This window comes from Salmo trutta, chromosome 29 (genome assembly GCF_901001165.1).
Source record: "Salmo trutta chromosome 29, fSalTru1.1, whole genome shotgun sequence".
In the NCBI taxonomy this organism is placed as follows: Eukaryota; Metazoa; Chordata; class Actinopteri; order Salmoniformes; family Salmonidae; genus Salmo; species Salmo trutta.
Genome location: NC_042985.1, coordinates 12,036,461 through 12,045,480, shown reverse-complemented (window position 1 = coordinate 12,045,480; position 9,020 = coordinate 12,036,461). Strand labels below are relative to the sequence as shown.

The window sequence follows — 9,020 nt, the reverse complement described above, 5'->3', positions numbered from 1 at the left end:
AGTAGACTCTTATAAGCTCTTAGCTTGTGAGATCAGGATTGTTCGTATGAGGCTAGTAGGCCAGTAGACTCTTATAAGCTCTTAGCTTGTGAGATCAGGATGGTTCGTACGAGGCTAGTAGGCCAGTAGACTCTTATAAGCTCTTAGCTTGTGAGATCAGGATGGTTCGTACGAGGCTAGTAGGCCAGTAGACTCTTATAAGCTCTTAGCTTGTGAGATCAGGATGGTTCGTATGAGGCTAGTAGGCCAGTAGACTCTTATAAGCTCTTAGCTTGTGAGATCAGGATGGTTCGTACGAGGCTAGTAGGCCAGTAGACTCTTATAAGCTCTTAGCTTGTGAGATCAGGATGGTTCGTACGAGGCTAGTAGGCCAGTAGACTCTTATAAGCTCTTAGCTTGTGAGATCAGGATGGTTCGTACGAGGCTAGTAGGCCAGTAGACTCTTATAAGCTCTTAGCTTGTGAGATCAGGATTGTTCGTACGAGGCTAGTAGGCCAGTAGACTCTTATAAGCTCTTAGCTTGTGAGATCAGGATGGTTCGTATGAGGCTAGTAGGCCAGTAGACTCTTATAAGCTCTTAGCTTGTGAGATCAGGATGGTTCGTATGAGGCTAGTAGGCCAGTAGACTCTTATAAGCTCTTAGCTTGTGAGATCAGGATGGTTCGTACGAGGCTAGTAGGCCAGTAGACTCTTATAAGCTCTTAGCTTGTGAGATCAGGATTGTTCGTACGAGGCTAGTAGGCCAGTAGACTCTTATAAGCTCTTAGCTTGTGAGATCAGGATGGTTCGTAAGAGGCTAGTAGGCCAGTAGACTCTTATAAGCTCTTAGCTTGTGAGATCAGGATGGTTCGTACGAGGCTAGTAGGCCAGTAGACTCTTATAAGCTCTTAGCTTGTGAGATCAGGATGGTTCGTATGAGGCTAGTAGGCCAGTAGACTCTTATAAGCTCTTAGCTTGTGAGATCAGGATGGTTCGTACGAGGCTAGTAGGCCAGTAGACTCTTATAAGCTCTTAGCTTGTGAGATCAGGATGGTTCGTACGAGGCTAGTAGGCCAGTAGACTCTTATAAGCTCTTAGCTTGTGAGATCAGGATGGTTCGTACGAGGCTAGTAGGCCAGTAGACTCTTATAAGCTCTTAGCTTGTGAGATCAGGATGGTTCGTACGAGGCTAGTAGGCCAGTAGACTCTTATAAGCTCTTAGCTTGTGAGATCAGGATGGTTCGTACGAGGCTAGTAGGCCAGTAGACTCTTATAAGCTCTTAGCTTGTGAGATCAGGATGGTTCGTACGAGGCTAGTAGGCCAGTGGTTCCCAACCTTTTTCAGTTTCTGTACCACCAACTGAATTTTGCTCTGCCAGGAGTACCCCTGAAGTAGCCCCTCATGTGCATTTTACCAGTAGACCCATGGTCTCATGATCCAGATTCAGATTCAGAGTGTTTAATAGTCACATGTACAGGGTTACAGGTGTGATGGCAGGGTACAGTGAATATATTAGGCTTCGAGCTACAACATGCAGGACTAAGTGAAATACAAAAACAAAAATGGTAATAAAACAACAACAATAGTAATAGAAATAGCACTATATAATAATAACAACTGTAGCAGTGATGAATAAATAAATGTCCCTGGGTTGGCGGCAGAGTAAAGACTGTTGAGGGGGTGTGGGGAATGACCATAGGGGGAGCAGCAGCATGATCATTGAGGGTGTGTGGGGAACAAGTGAAATAAAAACAATAGAAATTATAATAACAAAAATGTTACATTTGATTACATCCCTGTTAGTGAGCATTTCTCCTTTGCCAAGATAATCCATCCACCTGACAGGTGTGGCATATCAAGAAGCTGATTAAACAGTATGATCATTACACAGGTGCACCTTGTCATGATGCTCCTGTACTGCCCGTGTCTGAGTGATTGAAGAGGGGAGAACAGGGCATGGCATGGATGGCTGGGGTCGCTGGTGATGTTCTTAGCCTTTCTGCGACACCTGGTGTTGTAGGTGTCCTATAGGGCAGGCAGTGTGCATCCAATGGTGCGTTCGGCTACACGTATCACCCTCTGAAAAGCCTTGCGGCCCACAGTGGTAGAGTTGCCATACCAGACTGTGATATAGCCCGACAGTATGCTCTCGATGGTGCTCATGTAGAACACTGTAAGGATCCTCAGGGACAGGACGCATTTCTTCAGCATCCTAAGGTTGAAGAGTTGCTGTCGTGCCTTCTTCACCACAGTGTCCATGCGGTTAGAGCATTTGACCTTCACTGAGATATGTACGCCAAGGAATTTGAAGTTATTAACCGTCTCCACGGCGGACCCGTTGATGAGGATGGGGGAGTGTCCAGCCTGGTTCCTCCTGAAATCCACACTCAGCTCCTTTGTTTAGCTAACATTGAGGGAGAGGTTGTTAACCTGGCACCACGCCGTCAGATTGCCTACCTCCTCCCTGTAGGCCATCTCGTCATTGTTGGTAATCACACCTACTACTGTTGTGTCGTCAGCGAACTTGATGATGGAGTTGGAACTGTGTGAGGCCCCTCAAGTACCCCCTGTGGATAGGCCAAGTACCCCCAAGGGTCCTAGTACCCCCTGTGGATAGGCCAAGTACCCCCAGGGGTCCTATTACCCTCTGTGGATAGGCCAAGTACCTCCAGGGGTCCTATTACCCTCTGTGGATAGGCCAAGTACCTCCAGGGGTCCTATTACCCTCTGTGGATAGGCCAAGTACCTCCAGGGGTCCTATTTACATTTCATTTACATTTCAGTCATTTCGCAGACGCTCTTATCCAGAGCGACTTACAGTAGTGAATGCATACATTTCATACAGTTCATTTCATTTAATTTCATGCGGTTTTTGTACTGGCCCCCCGTGGGAATCGAACCCATAACCCTGGCATGGCACACATCCTGCTGGCGTTGCAAACACCATGCTCTACCAACTGAGCCACAGGGAAGGCCCTGTGGCCCTACTCTGCTCTTAGCTCAGATAAGAGGGGTCCTGTCCAGTACTGTCTGTGTGTGCTCACGGTTTGTCTGAGTGACCTCATAGAAAATAGGCTAAGAGCTGTTAGCTACATTGTTATCTGGTTAACAGACACAGCACGAAAACATGCCCATTAAATTATTGGGCATGTTTTAACAAGACAACAAGAGCTCCTAGTCCTAGCTGATCCAGGATTATACCCTCTGTTACCCTCTGTGGATAGGCCAAGTACCCCCAGGGGTCCTAGTACCCTCTGTGGATAGGCCAAGTACCCCCAGGGTCCTAGTACCCCTGGTTGAGCACCCTAGATTTTACAATTCTAAAATCAGTGAATCAGACAGCCTAAATACATTGAATAAATTGGATTCTCAAACTTGAGCTGTCCCAGTAGGCTACATCATATTTTCTTCTGGATTAGATATTCCATAAACCTGTACCATACAGCTAATGACAGTACAAAATAGTTATAGAACCAACCACAGTATAGAACCAACCACAGTATAGAACCAACCACAGTATAGAACCAACCACAGTATAGAACCAACCACAGCATAGAACCAACCACAGTATAGAACCAACCACAGCATAGAACCAACCACAGTATAGAACCAACCACAGCATAGAACCAACCACAGTATATAGAACCAACCACAGCATAGAACCAACCACAGTATAGAACCAACCACAGCATAGAACCAACCACAGTATAGAACCAACCACAGTATAGAACCAACCACAGCATAGAACCAACCACAGTATAGAACCAACCACAGCATAGAACCAACCACAGTATAGAACCAACCACAGTATAGAACCAACCACAGCATAGAACCAACCACAGTATAGAACCAACCACAGCATAGAACCAACCACAGTATAGAACCAACCACAGTATAGAACCAACCACAGCATAGAACCAACCACAGTATAGAACCAACCACAGTATAGAACCAACCACAGTATAGAACCAACCACAGCATAGAACCAACCACAGTATAGAACCAACCACAGTATAGAACCAACCACAGTATAGAACCAACCACAGTATAGAACCAACCACAGTATAGAACCAACCACAGCATAGAACCAACCACAGTATAGAACCAACCACAGCATAGAACCAACCACAGTATAGAACCAACCACAGCATAGAACCAACCACAGTATAGAACCAACCACAGCATAGAACCAACCACAGCATAGAACCAACCACAGTATAGAACCAACCACAGCATAGAACCAACCACAGTATAGAACCAACCACAGTATAGAACCAACCACAGTATAGAACCAACCACAGCATAGAACCAACCACAGTATAGAACCAACCACAGTATAGAACCAACCACAGTATAGAACCAACCACAGTATAGAACCAACCACAGCATAGAACCAACCACAGTATAGAACCAACCACAGCATAGAACCAACCACAGTATAGAACCAACCACAGTATAGAACCAACCACAGCATAGAACCAACCACAGTATAGAACCAACCACAGTATAGAACCAACCACAGTATAGAACCAACCACAGCATAGAACCAACCACAGTATAGAACCAACCACAGTATAGAACCAACCACAGTATAGAACCAACCACAGTATAGAACCAACCACAGTATAGAACCAACCACAGTATAGAACCAACCACAGCATAGAACCAACCACAGTATAGAACCAACCACAGTATAGAACCAACCACAGCATAGAACCAACCACAGTATAGAACCAACCACAGTATAGAACCAACCACAGCATAGAACCAACCACAGTATAGAACCAACCACAGTATAGAACCAACCACAGTATAGAACCAACCACAGCATAGAACCAACCACAGTATAGAACCAACCACAGCATAGAACCAACCACAGCATAGAACCAACCACAGTATAGAACCAACCACAGTATAGAACCAACCACAGCATAGAACCAACCACAGCATAGAACCAACCACAGTATAGAACCAACCACAGTATAGAACCAACCACAGCATAGAACCAACCACGGTATAGAACCAACCACGGTATAGAACCAACCACAGCATTACCCTACTTTTATTATTTTACTGCACATTTTTGTTAATGCTCACTTTGCCAAAAGTGATGAACATATAGCCTAACATAATTACATGATCAACGTTTTAGATGTATTAAAAGTAATCCCAGCCCCACAATAAATAACACACGTGTTGTCCTGCACTTTTAGAAGAAAAAAAGTTCCAAAAGGGGTCTTCGGCTGGCCACATTGGAGAACCCTTTTTTGTTCCAGGTAGAACCCTCTGTGGGAATGGTTCTAGATTGAATCCAAAAGGGTTATACCTAGAACCAAAAAGGGTTATTCAAAGTGTTTTCCTATGGGGACAGTCGAATAAACCTTTTAGGTTCTAGATGACACCTTTTGTTCTAAGAGTGTGCGCACCTCAGCACCTACATGCACTAATTATGCCAACATTTAAAAAATGCCATTGCATCTTTAAGTGGTAGTGTCTGTATCCACACCCTGTCTTCCTGGAAAAGAGAGAGGGGGGGGGGGGGGGCGAGAGAGAGACAGAGAGATGTGAACGCAGTCAACGCGCACCGGTATTGCTGCAAAGGGGGCAATACAAATCTCATACTTTCTGCTTGCAAAAGCGAAAATCAACTTTTCAGGTAAAGCAATAGTTTGTACTTTCTAGCTCCTAATACATTTTGGGGGGAAACGTGTCATCATATAGACCTATTTGAGCATCAATGTCACTGTTTTGTGTTCAAGGACAGGTTCAGAATAGTGTCTTGCGTTTGGATTTTCGTTCTCCAGCTGCTGCGCATTTCATATTTTCGGTTCCAACTCAACTGGTCAGCTTGGCGATATGACGCGCCAGCACGATGCACCGCACCGTGTACGTATGTGTCGCCTATAGCCATATGATTTCCATATCAGTGGTGCTGTGTTTAGGGTTGGGCTTGAAGAAAAGTATGCACGATCTAATGCTGTTATTCCGTTTTTTTATTTTAATAGTTCAATCATATTTATGTATAGGCTAGCTTATTTTAAACATTTTGATTAAAAATGTAATGCATATATTATATATTGTTTATCAACGAAATTAGGCTATAAATAATATCAGCTCATGAGGGTGCATGCTGTCCAAGGACAACCCAAAATGTGCCATCTTCATTGCAGGGTAGGAGTGTATTATGGGTGCCTCAATAATGTGCCAAAGATAGCCTACTTGTGATTGCTATTGAGTTGTACTGGCTCAAATAACCTTTCTGTGCTGCATGTAGATACACGTTTAAACAAATCTAATCATTTGAATAAACTATCCCTGCCTAAGCTATTCATTGTCATGCTACACCAAGGGAACGATCATATGCTGTTCTTTCTCAGCTGAGGTAGTTTATGAAGACTCAGAGTGCCAGTGGGTCAACTAGACTCAAGGTTCTCTGTGTTAAGATGTAAAGTCTAAAGACTTTGTTATACTTACTTATTTAAATAGAGTTGCCATAGCATCACTAATGGACTTAGTGTCCTCTGACAAAAAATAAGTGAGACATTTCAGAGTCAATTCACTGAGGATGTGGGAATATGTATAAAGCGTTTTCCTACATTCAAACATCAAGCCCTTTTCTGTGGCCTATCTTAGAATGAGATAAAAATGTGCCTATGGCAGCATTTTAAATGGCACCCTATTCCCTAGCCATTTCAGACAGCCCGTGTCTGGGTAGATGATAGTAGATAATATAGTGGAAACTATCAGTAACCGTAATGTACCATCCTACATCTGATCCAGTTGATTTCATTAGACACACATGGGTAAGCAACTGCATGCTGATTACATACTTGGTTAGAGTTAAATGCTAAATGTCCTGGGTCCTGATGCATGAGAAATATTTTCTAATGCCCTACTTTTGTGAGGAACAGATTGTGGCGTCACCATAGAAACAGAGGGAGGTTAAAGTAGTCCTGAGTATCCATGGGACTGGTTTGATTAAAAAGATAGTTCACCTATGTCATGAAATGAAGTCCATGTTAGGCGAGAGCAATCCACACATTGATTTTGTTTACATTGCCACTGCTGCCACGGTGCCACCAGCTGCAAACGTTGCAATCTTTACCCAAAAAAAACTGGCTGAGTGAATGAACTCCAGGCATACACAAATCCTGTTAAAATAATTTGAAATAAAATATTTCATCTATGTACAGAATATATACCTAGTATATTATGTTGAAAATGTGTGTATGAGTTATTTCACTCAGCTCCCTTATGGAAAGACTCTATCCACCTTTGGTTTCACTTCTAATGTGCTCATAATGGGGAGAGCCAGCAGGAATTCACTTCTAATGTGCTCATAATGGGGAGAGCCAGAAGGAATTCACTTCTAACGTGCTCATAATGGGGAGAGCCAGCAGGAATTCACTTCTAACGTGCTCATAATGGGGAGAGCCAGCAGGAATTCACTTCTAACGTGCTCATTATGGGGAGAGCCAGCAGGAATTCACTTCTAATGTGCTCATAATGGGGCGAGCCAGCAGGAATTCACTTCTAACGTGCTCATAATGGGGAGAGTCTGAAGGAATTCACTTTAATGTGCTCATAATGGGGAGAGCCAGCAGGAATTCACTTCTAACGTGCTCATAATGGGGAGAGCCAGCAGGAATTCACTTCTAACGTGCTCATTATGGGGAGAGCCAGCAGGAATTCACTTCTAATGTGCTCATAATGGGGAGAGTCTGAAGGAATTCACTTTAATGTGCTCATAATGGGGAGAGCCAGCAGGAATTCACTTCTAACGTGCTCATACTGGGGGAGAGCCAGCAGTAATTCACTTCTAACGTGCTCATAATGGGGAGAGCCAGCAGGAATTCACTTCTAACGTGCTCATTATGGGGAGAGCCAGCAGGAATTCACTTCTAATGTGCTCATAATGGGGAGAGCCAGCAGGAATTAACTTCTAATGTACTCATAATGGGGAGAGCCAGAAGGAATTCACTTTAATGTACTCATAATGGGGAGAGCCAGAAGGAATTCACTTTAATGTACTCATAATGGGGAGAGCCAGAAGGAATTCACTTTAATGTGCTCATAATGGGGAGAGCCAGAAGGAATTCACTTCTAACGTGCTCATAATGGGGAGAGCCAGCAGGAATTCACTTCTAATGTGCTCATAATGGGGAGAGCCAGCAGGAATTAACTTCTAATGTACTCATAATGGGGAGAGCCAGAAGGAATTCACTTTAATGTACTCATAATGGGGAGAGCCAGAAGGAATTCACTTTAATGTACTCATAATGGGGAGAGCCAGAAGGAATTCACTTTAATGTGCTCATAATGGGGAGAGCCAGAAGGAATTCACTTCTAACGTGCTCATAATGGGGAGAGCCAGCAGGAATTCACTTCTAACGTGCTCATTATGGGGAGAGCCAGCAGGAATTCACTTCTAACGTGCTCATAATGGGGAGAGACAGCAGGAACTCACTTCTAACGTGCTCATTATGGGGAGAGCCAGCAGGAATTCACTTCTAACGTGCTCATAATGGGGAGAGCCAGCAAGAATTCACTTCTAACGTGCTCATTATGGGGAGAGCCAGCAGGAATTCACTTCTAACGTGCTCATAATGGGGAGACAGCAGGAATTCACTTCTAACGTGCTCATTATGGAGAGAGCCAGCAGGAATTCACTTCTAACGTGCTCATAATGGGGAGAGCCAGCAAGAATTCACTTCTAACGTGTTCATAATAGGGAGAGCCAGCAGGAATTCACTTCTAATGTGCTCATAATGGGGAGAGCCAGAAGGAATTCACTTTAATGTGCTCATGATGGGGAGAGCCAGCAGGAATTCACTTCTAACGTGCTCATAATAGGGGAGAGGCAGCAAGAATTCACTTCTAACGTGCTCATAATGGGGAGAGCCAGCAAGAATTCACTTCTAACGTGTTCATAATTGGGAGAGCCAGCAGGAAGGAGATGAGGAAAAAGAGGCCATTTCATAGCCACCGACAGGTCTGATTGGAGTGCCATGTTATAATGATGGATTGCATTTAGGTTTTC

The 9,020-nt window shown here is 44.0% G+C and overlaps 1 protein-coding gene across 2 annotated transcripts in view; it reads left to right on the top strand.

Moving 5' to 3' along the window:
• Positions 1–5,540: 5,540 nt before the first annotated feature.
• LOC115166925 (TP53-binding protein 1) overlaps positions 5,541–9,020 on the top strand; it is a 43,123-nt gene continuing 39,643 nt past the window's right edge. The window contains exon 1 of one of the 2 annotated variants that reach the window (XM_029720860.1): positions 5,541–5,636. The gene's annotated coding sequence lies outside the window, so the exon portion shown is untranslated. The remainder of the gene's footprint in view (positions 5,637–9,020) is intronic. The other variant, XM_029720862.1, reaches the window with a different exon arrangement.